At 39.7% G+C, this 14,135-nt stretch overlaps 1 protein-coding gene and 1 non-coding gene across 6 annotated transcripts in view; both read right to left on the bottom strand.

The window, feature by feature from the left end:
- Positions 1-1,033, bottom strand: part of ELOVL7 (ELOVL fatty acid elongase 7) — a 71,120-nt gene extending 70,087 nt beyond the window's left edge. For 4 of the 5 annotated variants that reach the window (XM_072958620.1, XM_072958619.1, XM_072958617.1 and 1 more), the window contains exon 1: positions 736-1,033. The gene's annotated coding sequence lies outside the window, so the exon portion shown is untranslated. The remainder of the gene's footprint in view (positions 1-735) is intronic. The other variant, XM_072958616.1, reaches the window with a different exon arrangement.
- An 11,730-nt stretch (positions 1,034-12,763) lies between these two features.
- LOC116280118 (U6 spliceosomal RNA) lies at positions 12,764-12,871 on the bottom strand. The gene has a single exon (XR_004189452.2). It is a non-coding gene; the product is annotated as a U6 spliceosomal RNA (small nuclear RNA).
- Between the last annotated feature and the right edge of the window lie 1,264 nt (positions 12,872-14,135).

Below are 14,135 nucleotides of genomic sequence, written 5' to 3'. Positions count from 1 at the left end.
ACAGGCTTCCCGATTTCCATCTCCGGCACGACCTGTTCTACCGCTCTGTACTCATCACTGTCCTCAGCCAGCAGCCGCTGCCGGGACAGGATGCAGCTCGGGGAGCCAAAGAGGCAGCGCCCCGCTGCAAGCACAGCGCCCCAAGTTCATTCCAGTCCCAAAAGTGCCCCAGAGGAAAAGGAAGCAGAAGAAAAGGGGCTCGAGGATTCCGGGGGAGAGGGGGTGGTGATAAGCGAAGCCAGAAGCCGGAGCTGGGAAAGTGACCTCGGCGGTCAAGGTCGAGCAGGTCCCTCTCTCTCCCACTGGCGAACACCTTTGTCCTCCCTCCAGGAACAGCAGGGCCCCGTTCCGCGGGAGCGCTCGGGGTAGGCTGAGAGCCCCGGGGCGGCGGGGAATGCCGTCCTTTTGAGACGCCGGGGGCGGCGGAGGTCTCCCCGGGAGGGCGCAGGTGAGCGCGGCGGCCCCGCCCTCCGGCGGGGAAGGGCCCCGGCCTTGGGCACCCGCAGGCGGTGCGGCGGGAACTTCCGAAGCGCCCTCCAGAGTCCAGGAAGGGCCTGTCCGGCTCACGAGTCTCCCAGACCCGGATCCCACTCCCTGCGTGGCGCGCCCAAGTTCCTCCACTCGGCTGTCTCCGGACCCCTGTCCCCCGGGTCTCTCTCCTTCCACCTCGTCTCTTCTCCTCCGCGCCCCGGAAAAGTTTGGCCCCAGCGCACCGGTTGGGAGCCCCACACTCACCTCGCAGGGAGCGAAGCCGAAGCTCCGGAGCGCGGGAGCAGAGGGCGGCGGCGGGCTGCAGCCGGCGGCGAGGCGAGCGCAGAGCTCCTCACAGCGGCCTCTGCTGCCCCGGCCGCTGAGCGCGCTAGAAAAAGGGCGGAGGCTGCCGGGGTGTCACCTGCCCGCTCTCCCACCCCGTTGCGTGACGCCGCGTAGCGCGGCCCGCCGCCCGCCGGGAGGGAGCGGCTGGGAGGGGCTCGCGGCCTCTGTAGCTGCACCACCGCCCCGCTCGGCGCCCCGCCGCTAGGACCCCGTGGCTGGGACCAGGGATGGATGGGCGCTTGGGGAGATCGGTTCTGGCCTCCGGACTAATTACCTTTCTTTCTGAGCACAAGTGTCGTCACCTGAGGGCATCTCGAGGCATAACATAAAACTGTCGTCAAGCATGACTCAGGATTGAGTTGTAGAAAAATCTGAAATGAGAAAAACCTAGCGGAGGGTGAGGCTGGCGGGCCAGAGGGAGAAAAGAGGGAGTCGTTGCTCCTGAAAAGGCTGTTCGGAGGGTTAATTCATTATCTAAAATGGAGACCAGGCCCAAAGGCGGCGAGAAGCCCAATTTGGCTGAGCTCCAGCCCCTGAGTGGTAAAAACTGGAGAATTGCCGCAAATATTGGGGAGTGAAGGGGGGCTTTTAAATCTATGAAGAGCAAATTGTATATAATCTAAGTTAACTTTTTTCATCCTGGTTAGTGACAGCAACTGCTGCAGCAAACAAAGTCTGGTACACAGATTTCTCCTTATCTACTATTAGACTGGGTTGTGGGGTGAGGATGAATGTTAGGTGTGTGTATGCGCGCTCCATTATTTTTTTAAGTTAACCGGGCTCTGTGTCTGATCAGGAGCCTCCTAATTGCTGTCATGTTTCGCGCTGGCATCAATAGCTGGAAGGGTCCAAAGAAGTTTCGCGCTCAGGAGGAGGCAAAAACCAAGAGCTAGAATTGAGTTGTCTTCTAGAAGCCTGAGTAATAACCTGAAGGTTGCAGTTCCGACCCACGCACCTCACTGACGTGGCCTGTGGGTGTGCGGTGAGTTTTAAGCATGAAATTGCAACAAAAGGGTCCAGACTACCCCGGAGGGAGGATAGGAAGAACACTCAGAGGGCCATAAGCTTGTTTTCCATCTCCAAGACAGGTGTCGCCTTCCACCACCTAATCTTAAGGCAGCAACAAGAGATTTTAAATGTTTTATGTAAAACGTTGAGAGCCCCTCTAGTAGCCTGGGGCGGGGAACATGAACCCTCAAATTTAAGAGAATCCCAGAGTCAGGGAAACTAAAGATTTCTTCTTTTTAGATAAACTTTGCTTTCATAATAAAAACACACCATTTAGTAGATTTGGGAAATCCTCTGGGAATTGGAGATAATTGCTTAATAATATTTGCCTTTGCATCTGTCACTATCTACCTATCTATATATATTTATACAATTTCAACTATGCAGAAGATCAAATAGATTCATTCATTTATCAAATATATATTGGATTCTATTATGTTCCAGGCCCTGAAGATTCAGATAACAAAGCAGACAAAAAGAATTCTCTGTTCTAGTGGGGGTGTACCTTCATTCTAGTTGGGGAATGACTGGCCACAGATGAATGAACAAGTGAAATACAGGTGTTCCTGTTGTGATAAGTGCCAGGAAGAAAAATAAAGAAGGGGAGGAGATAAGGGTTGTGAGAGGTCGAGAGTTGCAGTAGTAAAGTGGCTAGGTAAGACCTCAATCTAAGGAGGCATTTGAGCCAATGCTGTAAAGAGATGAGGTGGCGAGCCTGTGTCTATCTGGGTAACAGCATTCCAGTCAGTGGGAACAGCAAGACTAAAGGCCGAGGGCATGAGCGTGCCCTGGATGATCATGTTCATAGGATAGCAAGGAGGCCAGAGTGGCTGAATTGGGGGTAGTGAGGACAGTAGTAACAAGTGAGGTCAAAGACTTAAGAGAAGCATTTTGAGTAGAGAAGTGACATCGTCTAACTGAACATTTTAAAAGGAATACCCTGGCAACTTTTTTGAGAGTAGGATCGGGGTGGGATGGGAAGGGTAGAAACAAGTAGATGGCTAGAAGGCTCTTAAAACATCCAGATGAAAGGTAAAAGTAACTTGGACCAGGTTGATGGGTAGTGCTGAGAGGTGGTCAAAATTTAAAAATATATTTTGATTTCCTGAGGATCTGATGAGAGGAAAAAAAGGTCAAAGGACTCTGGAGTGTGTGCCTCTATCTGTTGGAAGGCGAGAGTTGCCATTTACTAAGAAAAGCAAGACTGAGAAAAGACAGCGGGGGGGTGTAATCGGGAATTGTTTGGGGGGCTGATTTAATTTAAGATACCTATTATATATCAAGTGGGAATGTCAAGTAGGCAGTTGGTTATACCAGTCTGGAGTTTCAAGAGAGAGGTTGGGGTTGGTAATATAAATTTGGGAGAAGTCAGCTTCCGCATGTTATTTAATGGCCTGAGAATGCAAGAGCACCAAGAGTGAGACTAGAGAATAGGTTTCAGGACTGTGTCCTGGGGCACTCAGTATTGAGCAGTTAGAGAATGAGGAGAAACAGTCCTGAGACTGGAGTAAAATCAGAAGAGTGTGGTTTCTTGGAAAGCAGGTGTGTTGGTCAGCTATTGCTACAGTATTTCTGAATAACAAGTCACCCAAAAATTCAGTGACTTATAGCAGTATACCTGTTCTCATACCCACGAGTCAGTAGGTTGGTTCCAGGTCAGTGGACCTAGGCTGTGCTCAGCTTGGTGGCTCTGCTTTTGGTTGCAGATTTAGCTTAAGTCTGTTCTATATGTGTTTATTCTGGAGACCAGGTTGCACAGTTCGCAGGCATCTGGAGAGCTTCTCATGGTAGATTATTGGGGTATAAGAGCCAATCCAAAACCCACATGCTTTGGGGGCCTCTGCTCACATCTTTGAAGCACACTTAAGACCTCTACTCACATCAAGCTGGCTAATATTCCATTGGCTAGAGTATGTCACAGAGCCAAATCCAACAGCAGAGCAGAGTGGGAAGCATATTCAATCCATAGTGGAAGGGTGAAGAGAATGAGTATTTGCTGAACAATAATTCAAACTTTTATCACAGCAAGGGAAGAAAGTGGTTCAAAGTGGAGGAAGTGATCACTTAATAAGCTGAGAACCAGAAATTGGCCGTTGACTTAGCAATATGGAAGTCATTTGTTGACCATGACAAGAACAGGTTTGGGGAAACAGAAGGAGTGAAAACCTGAATGGAGTGTTTCAAGGGTAAATGGGAAGAGAGAAACTGGAGAAAACGAGTTTTGACAATTCTTTCAAGGATTTTTGTAGTAAAAAGGAGAGAAGAAATGAGGTAATGGCAGGAGGGGAATTGAGTCTAGAGAGGTTTTTTGTTTGTTTTTTTAAGATGGATATTTAAAATATGTTTGTATACTTTGGAAAAATTTAGTAGAGAAGGGGAAACTGATAATGCTGGAAAGAGAGGACAACTATTGTAGTAATGCCCTTGAGAGTATGTGAGAGGGGAGGGATTTGGTGCACATGTAGAGCATCTGGCCTTAGATCTGAACGTGCACATTCACTCAGAGGCAACAGAGGGACGGCAGAGTTATAGGCACAGACTAGGGGAGGTAGGAGCTTTTGTTAACGGATTATTTTAGGTCAGATTCCGCAGAAACTTTCTGTCTGAGACAGAAAGTTGTGTGCAACTGATTCATTGAGGTCAGTGAGGGATCCAAAGGGATCCAAAGGGATCTGCGTGAAACAATGGTATTGTCCACTATGCAAATGTTAATATTTTCCAAATTTGGCTTCTTTTTTTTGAGAAAATATATATTACAGTTAAAGTTCCACCCCACCCTAATTCCTTTCTTTCTCCCAAAGGTATCGATTGTGAAGTAGCTATGTATCATTTCCATGCATGTGTTTATACTTTCATTATATCTAGCTCAATGTATACAGTAATGTTTTATATGGTTAAGTTTTATGTAAATAGTATCATACTGTATGTATTCTTCTGTAACTTTGTTCTTTTGTCAACACTTTTTTTGAGATTTATTCATGTTAATTCATTTAGGTCTCATTTATTTATTTAATTACGATATGTTATTCTATTTGTATGACCAAGCCATTTATCCATTTGCCTGCTAATGAACAAATTGTGTTAGTTCTAATTTTTTCCCTTCTGGAGACAATGTGGATAAGAATATACATGTAAATATACAGGAATGTATACATGGAGAAAAATCTCTAGGGTTTGTACTTAGAAATGGGATTGCTGGTCGTAGAATTGATTATTCTCTTCTATGGACATTTGCTATTTCTTAGCTGCCCTGTATTTGAACCGTCTTCCTATATTTGAGGAAGTTCCTATTATGACTTCATACAAGGCAGAGCTCACCTCTCATTATAGAAGCTGAAAATGCATGATACTCACTTTGCAATCCCCATGGGCAGCTAGAACCCACAATTGTGACTGAATCTGGGTCAAGCAATATACCCCCACTTCCTGTCCTCACCCCTGCTCCTACCCCCAGGACTCTGAAGTTGAAATTAGTGACAGGTTGTGTCTGCCAGTGGCGCGGATGGCTTCCCAGACTAATTCACTGGAATAAATATAGGTCTGGTTTGTCAGCAAAGCTTGCCTTCATTCCTACCTTCTCCATGCCTATTATCTAGCCTTTGTGGAGATTCTGTAAGCTCTCAATGTTTTCAATAAACATCTTTTCTCTTTAAATCAGTTAGTTTCTATGGATTGCAACCAAGAACCCTGGGGGGCAGACTTTCCTAAGTGTTGCCAATTTACACTCTCACCACATTGTATTAATAGTTCCTGTTTCCCTAAATCCTTGCCAACATTTGGTGTTTTCAGACCTTATGTTTTTGCCAGTCTGATGGGTGTGAAATGGTTTCTTACTATTGTTTTAATATACATTTTCAAGATTCCTAGAGACACTGGACATCTCTTTATTTTTTTTTAACCATTGAGATATCTTCTTTGAATTGCCTTTTCATGTCATTTGCTTATAAAAATGAGTACTAGTTTAGTCATACCAACTTATATTTTTCTTGTAGATTTGTCTGTTGTATGTTTCACAAAATCTTTTCTTAGTCTAGGACTTACATTTTAATTTTACAAGGATTTTTGTTATTCTTGTATTTTAAAAATGTAAATGTAGTTAAATTTATCAATATTAGTCCTATGCTTTGTGCTTTTTGCCTATCAAATGAGAAATGTTTTCTTTTTCTAATGTTATACTCATTTTTGTTTTCTAAAATCTGTTTTTTCCTTATTAAATTTAGATCTTTAATCCATCTGGAATTGTTTTTAAACTGTTTTATTTGAACAGGTAATACATTCACATGCCTTATATATCAAAAAGTCACATAGTGAAAAATCTCCCTCAACCTTATCTCCCATCCATGCCTTTTAATATACTCCAAGGGATTAAAAAAAATATTAAACAGAACGTATTATTCCTGTTTCTGTCTTTTTTTATACAAGTAGTAAATACATATTGCTTGCACTTTTTTTTCACTAAACAAAATATGCTTTCGTAAAAACCTTACTTATTCCTCTTACATCTATATTGTATAACTCCACCATCATTTATTTAACAAGTTCCCTATTGATGAACATGTATGTTGTTTATAGTCTTGTGATGTAAATAAGTACTGTTTTACATAGATTAATTCATTTAATCTTCACACCAACCCAAAGAGATAGATACTATTACTACGTTAATTTCAGAGATGAAGGAACTGAGGCATGGGAAGATTTACCCAAGAACATTATGCTAGAAAGTGATAGAGTTAGAACTTAAAACCAGGCTGTCAGGCTGTAGCATTCATGCTCTCAACCACATACAGTGTGACAATGAATAACCTTGCACACACTAAGTAAATCCTAGAAGTGGACCTGCTGATTCAGAGAGTAAGCATATCTGTAGGAATGCTAGCTACTGCCAAATTGCCCACTATATTGTTTTGCATTAATTTACACTCCTGACAGCAATGTATAAATGTCCTCGCCACCAGTACCCCCCCGCCCAGCCCATAGCCTTACCGATAGTGAAGGTAACAAAACAACAAACAATTAGAACAAAAATATTTGCACTGTAAAAGTATTCAGTCGTGCTTTTTTTTGGAATTTTTTTTTTTTAGCATATACTGTATTTGTACTATGTGTTACTCTACATTTTATGTATTGGTAGATGTTCAGTGTACCTTGTAGGTTTACATAACAATTCAGCACATGGCAGTTCTGTCTTCTTGGAGGAGTTACATTTGTACTAGGTTGGTGTTTCCCAAACTTGCCTGATTTTAATAATCACTGGAAACAAATGTTAAAAAATACAGATTTTTAGGCCCCTCCAGTAGACTTCTGACTCTACCTTGGGTAGCTATGAAATAACCAATGGTAAGAATCTTTCATCTCTCTCACTTGCTCTTTTAAAACACTGCGTATCTTTTCTCCCCCCTAGAATACTTGCTTCTGAAGAGATAACCTATATGATTATTACCCATTCAAGATGACTGCATTATCACTTAATATTTGTGGAAGGTAAGAAACTAAGGATACTTTTATTAATAGGCTATCACCTAAGATTTTGTAAAAACATTAGATTTATTCATTTAATTTTAAATACTATATGATGCACTGTTTTAAAAATTTTTTGTAGCTTTTGGGATATTTCCAGAAGACTGCTACTGTAATAAAATTTTAATAAGTAAGCAGAAGGAGGCACCGGGGTTATGGTTTATAAACAACATGTGTGAACCTTGGTTACGTACCAGACTATCAAAATAACCAAATTGTCTTTACTTGCCTAAAGAATGTAGCCTTTGATTGAAATGGGCATCCACTGTTACTGGAATGTTATTATTTTGCAGTTCAAAGTATATTTTCAAAGCAGTCTATGAGTGTAACCTATAGTTAGTTAACAAATGTTTACAGATCATTTGTCATAAATGACAGTGGGGCCAGCTCCAAAAATCAGACTGAGTGGAGGTAGGCATATATGTGTTAGCGATTAAATTCCTAAGTGAAGAAAAGATAATGTGCATTGATTTAGATTATCTAAGTTTCCTTTTCTTTCATGCAGATCATAAAGCACTGACTGTGCACACAAGTGTAATTTAAAAAGCATATCTTTCATCTCTGTTGTTCTTGGTTTTACATATCCATTCTAATACATGTAAAATGGGTTCCCTATCTATTTCTAAATGATAAAGCAATTGTGCAGGTAAAGCACTCTAGGAAATGAGGGTGGAGCACTTTAGGATTATATTTCTCAAAGCAAAGTTTGTTAGTCATTCAGTTTGTTACAAGTTCATTCATTTCAGCTTCTTCTAGACTACACTGAGGAAAACTTAGACTTATTTAGAAAGCTTTAAGAGTTGTGGCTGGTAAGTGAAAACACTGATGGGCACACAAATAGCCAGCTCCTTATAATTCAAAATCTGCCGAGGAACTGGCCCTTGGCACTTTGAAGAAAGAGGCCTGGGAATGTTTGGTGAAGAGCATGCTCATTCATAGCTGGAGAGGATGGCTAGCTCTTCACTATGTCAGCCTCCCCTTCCTCCTAGGCGCATAGCTGGGCTGTACTTCCCAGCGTTCCTTGCAGTGTAGGTGTGGCCTATGATAGAGTTCTGGTGAGTGGAATTTGAGCAGAAGTGCTTGACGTGTCCTGGTCTGACTCGTTCATACTTACCAAGTGAGACCCTTTGTCTCTTTCTTCTGTAGCTATTGCTGCAGGCTTCCTTATGGAAGCCTTATGTTGAATGTGGTGGAGCCACAAGATGAAAGGGGGATCCTGAGTTCTCAAATTACCATTTGGAGGAGAGAGATTTTACATGAGCTATAAACAAATGTATACTAACTTAAGTCTCCGAAGTTTTGTAGTCCATCAGATACAACAGTTAGCCTGTCCCAGCTGATATAACAGAATAGTGCTGTCAGGCAAGGACTTTACTTCTCACCCTGCAGAAAGCAGGAAATGCCTCTCCCCTTGGCCTCTTTGGTATTTGCTGGATCAGACCTGGCAACTGCTTTAGCATTCTTCCTTAATGGACAAGCTTTCCTGATCTCACCTTTGCTGTTGCAGTCCCCTCCTAACTAGTCCTCTGCTCCTGCGTGTGCCTTCCTCCACAGTTTATTATCGAAACAGCATAGCTTCTTAACCAGTTTTTTTGCTTCTGTTTGTGGCTCCTCTTCAGCCAATCACCACACTGACACCAGCATGATTCTATTAAAACCTCAGTCAAACCATGACTCTCTTCTGCTCAAAACCTTCCAACGGCTTCTTATATCCCTTCAGGGCCCTGCCAGTCCCTCTTAACCCAACATCACCTCCACCCACCATCACCATGACTATTCTTTTCCCCGTGGCTGTCTGGCTGGTCCGCCCGTGTCTGTTCTCTGTAGGCTCTTGCCTCAGTGCCTTTGCGCTTGATGTTCTTTATCTGGAATGCTCTTTCCTCAGGTATCTGCGTAGCTAGTTCCCTCACTTGCTTCAGTCATTACTCAAAATTCGTCTTTTTCAGTGAGGCTTTTGCTGGCTACCCTATCTAAAATTTTAATGCTGTTTCCTCCCCTCACTTCTGATTCCCTTTCTCTGTCTTTTTTCCCTCTTTGCACTTTTCAAGAATATATCTTGTTTTCATATTTACCTCATTTATTGTCTTTGTCCTCCACTTCAGTATAAGACTGTAACTCTCATCTTTTAAAAGATGCATGTCTCTCATCCCATTTCCATTTCTTAGTCACAGTTCTAAAGTCATGCTAGTAACATCCTCTCTCAATGGGAATCTTTGAGCTTAGCAAAGGATTTGATCTGTTTTGTTCACTGGCACATAGTTGGTGCTCAACTCACTACAAATGAATGGATCAGGAATTAATTTGAGCTGGTAAAATGTTTCCTTAGTAAGTGTTCTTCCAATCCCAGGAAGAGTTAAAATTTTAAAAGATCTAAATGCAGTCAAAGAGTAGTATTTATTCTTTCATGTTAAATGCAGGAATAAGTTAGTAATTATTGATAATAATTATAGATAATATTATAATTATTAAATAGGTATAATTACTATAGATAATTATTAGTAATTATAGATAACATATAAGTATTTAGGGTTTAAAATTTTAATATTTAGGAGAATCAGGCATATTAGGGAATTTGACAGATTAGGTTTATGATTCTACTTTGAGTTGTATAATTGAATTCAGACTCATTAAATAATAAGATGTAAACATTTTAATTGTTTATAATCAGTATTAAATACTTGAAATGAAAAGTTAAGTTTTATTACATTTATAAGTTAAACTTATTGGACTTATAAGGGATGTTTAAATTATTGGAAGTTTTGCATGTTTATTTGTCTGGTAAGGCATTTGAAGTGCTTAAAAACATCAGTTATTAAAATGATCAATGCAGTTTAAGGCAATTTGAATAGGTTTGTGCATAGGACATATGGTTTAAAAGAAGCTGAGTTCTACAGGGAGATACTACTTCACACCTCCTAATATAGCTATAATAAAAAAGACAATAACAAGTGTTGACAAGAATATAGAGAAATAGAAATTGGAACTTTCATACATTGCTGGTAGGAATGTAAAATGGTGTAGACACTTTGTAAAACAGTTTGGCAGTTCTTCAAAAAGTAAAACACGATACACTTGAAACTAATACAATACTGTAAATCAACTATACTTCAATTTTTAAAAAAGTAAAATGCAGAGTTGACATGTGACCCAGGAATTCAATTCCAACTGAAAACATATATCCACGCAAAAACTTGTATACAATGTTCATAGCAACATTAACCATAATAATCAAAAAGTAGAAATAATCCAAATGACCATCAGCTAATGAACTGATAGATATAATGTGGTATGTCCATACAATGGAATATTATTTGGCAATAAATAAAGCATGAACTGCTGATACATGCTACAACATGGATGAATCTTGAAAACATTATACTAATTAAAAGAAGCCTGTCACAAAAGACCATATATAGTAGGATTCATTCATATGAAATGTTCCAAATAGGAATACCTATAGAGACAGAATCTATAGAGGTTGCTTAGGGCTAGGGATTTGGGGTTTATGGGAAGTGGCCACTAAGGAGTATGGGATTTCCTTTTGGGGTGTTGAAAATGCTCTAGAATTAGATTATGGGGATGATTGCACAACTTTGTGAATATACTAAAAACCATTGAGTTATATATTTTACAAGGGTGACTTATTAAATGGTATGTGAATTATATCCAAAAAAAGAGAGTTGTTTAAACTCAGTTGATTGAATATATTATTCTTACATAAAATTTACTAGATTTATATGTAGAATAACAAGATGTGTAAAATGAGTTTGTTGTATTAAATAAAACAAGCTTTTAAATTTGCAACTCTAATAACTTTATTATTAACTTTTAGCCTACCTTAAAATGCAAAACTGTCTTCAAAATGTAAATTTGACAGGAAGTTTGTTTTGAGTAACTCATTCATTTGCAGACAGTTCTAAGGAGAGAGGATGGGAAAAAAGAGAGATAAGAGTATGTATAAATACAAAGCAGAACAATAGGCTCCAGGTTAAATGTGCTTATATTAAATATTACAGAAAAACAAGCTTTTAAAAATGTTGATCAAAATTAATATTTGAGGAATACATATTTTAAAACACTTTCCTATATTAAACAAAAGTTTCTGTACTTCCCTTTGGTTTTTAATTTCCCATTTAGAGCCACATATAAATATAATTTTTATACCATAGGACTATTCTTCAGGTATTAAATGACAGTTGTGTCCACAGCAGACTTTCTTTTCTTGAATTAAATGGTTTTTGATCCCTTTGGCCATTTTCAAATGACTTGATTTCATGTCTCCTGATCATCCTAATTGCAAATGTGAGTATTGCAAGGAATTAGAAACCAGCCACAGTATTTTATGTGTGATAAAGTTTTTTCCTTGTTTATGAATATTACATGTCTATTAAAGTAAATTAAGAGAATACTGGCTTGTTATATATTAGGCTTCTGGTTTACCACAGATTTTTGCCTTATAGTTGTGAAGTTAACCTCGTTTTTGCAAGTGCTATCTGGGACTTGTGTCAGGAATGTGTTCTGCTACAGGTAACAGAAAGCCTAAAGAGAGTCCTAAATAGTTAGGGGTTTATTTTTCACACACAGTAAGACGACCAGAGGTACAGATTGCTGGTATAATGTTAATTCAATGGCCTAACAGTGTCAAGCTCTATTATAATTGCCATTCTCTTGTCCTTTCTTGTGTGCTTGTCCCCTATGGCCACAATTCAAATATCACATCCGACACTAAAGGCAGAATGAAGGGTGAAAAAGAAAGGAAGATGTCAGTTTTCTCTGACCTCTTCAGAAATGCAAAAGCTTCCCCAGAGAACTCCCTGTAGAATTCTACTTTGTGTCTCAACAAGAAGTGTGTCACCTTGCCATTCTAAATTGCAAAGGATATAGGGAAAGTGGGTCTTTAGCTGGACACACTGATTCCCCAAGCAGAATTTGGGTTTATTAGGAAGAAGGAAGTGGAAATAGATATTGTGTAGACAAAGAACAGTGTCTGCCATAAATCGTTGGTGTAGAATTTGACATTTCAATTTCAATTAGTTAAATTTGGCATATCATTCATTCCAAGCTGTTAACATAATTTGGATCCTATGTCTGTCATCCACGGTATTTGTCATGCTTCCTAGTTTGGTGTCATCTACAAATATCACCACTGCCATTAATATCCTTATTAAGGATCTGGTACTGAACAAAACAGAGCTGAGAATGGAGCCCTCTGACTCCTGATCTTTTGTCATAAAAATGTGTAGCTAAGCTTGGCGTTTACAAGGTCGTCAATAAACATGTATTAAATGAATCAAAGTTATATATGATGATGAATACCTAGAAATTGGTTTTGAGATTGGTTTAATTGCCAGGCTATGTTACTTCCTTGAGCAACGTGGATTGTTGGTTTATGCTGAATCACTTGATTTCTTCTTCTTTTTTTTTCAATAGGAAATGTTTCACAAGTTTGTGTGTCATCCTTGTCCAGGAGCCATGATAATCTTTCTCCACATTATTCCAATTGTAGTGTATGTGCTGCTGAGACAGGCACTGAATCTCTTCATTTCTCATAGCATCATCAAAAGCATGCCACAAATTAAGGAGGATATATTTCTTCACCATGTAAGAAGCACATGAATGTCACCCCTGAGGATACACATATGTTAATACCTGCAACTTCCCACTGCCATGATAAATACTTTTTTTGCCTTTTGCATAAATGTCAAAACATGAAGACATGTAGCAGATCTCTTTTTCATGCTATGAGATACTCTTATCTATATAAATAGTCACAAGTGAGTGTCCCCTGGTAGGATGTAGACCACTGATTTTTGATTATCAAACTACAAAAATTTTTGAATCACTTGTCAACATCTAAAAATTGTACAATTTCACATAAAAATGGCTTTTTTACTTCTCTTGAATAATTATCATTTCTGGTTTCATTCTAGTTTCAGTAGGCGCACATTCACACATGGCCTAAGTTAGCTGGAGCTGAATTGTACTATGACGTAGGCTGTTAGTTGTTCTCCAATATTTGTTTTCCTTTTTGTCAACAGTAATTGATCTCCCAATTTTTGGCTGAGCAGATGGCCACATAAAGACCCAGTGTCCTTTTCAAATAGGTGCGACCAGCAGTTCTGGCGAACCGGATGTCTGTGAAAGTGATATGTAACTTCTCAGAAGTGCCCTCAAAGGGAGGATGCCATCTTCTTTGTTTTCCTTTTTCTTGTTGGGTGGAATGTGGAAATAACGGCTGGAACAATCATGTTGTATCTCAAGGGGGAGCTGCTGATACAGCATATGGCAGCAATAAGAAAATGCCTAGATTCCTAATGATCTTGGAACCAGCATACCACTGAGGACTGCCTCCCTGGACTTTTACCAAAAGAAAAGCATTTATATTTTATTTAAGCTATATTGTTTTGGCTTTTCAGGCAAACCTAATCCTAATTCACGAAAGCTGCTGCCATTGGGCAGGTGTTCTCAGGTTTATCACAAATCCCACTACTACCTAATATCTCCCTAACATTGACCGAGAGTTACCATTTATCATTATCATCACTTCTATCCATTAAAAATGGAAAAAATGAAGACTGACATAGTCATGTGTTTCAAGAAAAGTTGAAGAGCGTATGTCATCATAGAAGTAGAGATTATTCTTACATGACTAACAGTGCACACCAACTACTAATGCACACTCTATTAAATATACATGACTTCAGAAGCTATTATGAAACCAACCACAGTAAGAAGTACAAACAGAATAGCAAAGAAATGTTAATAAAAATCTTAACTTACTGAATAACTTAATG

The sequence above is a fragment of the Vicugna pacos genome, chromosome 3 (assembly GCF_048564905.1).
Source record: "Vicugna pacos chromosome 3, VicPac4, whole genome shotgun sequence".
NCBI classification, from domain to species: domain Eukaryota; kingdom Metazoa; phylum Chordata; class Mammalia; order Artiodactyla; family Camelidae; genus Vicugna; species Vicugna pacos.
This window is presented reverse-complemented; position numbering and strand designations above follow the sequence as displayed.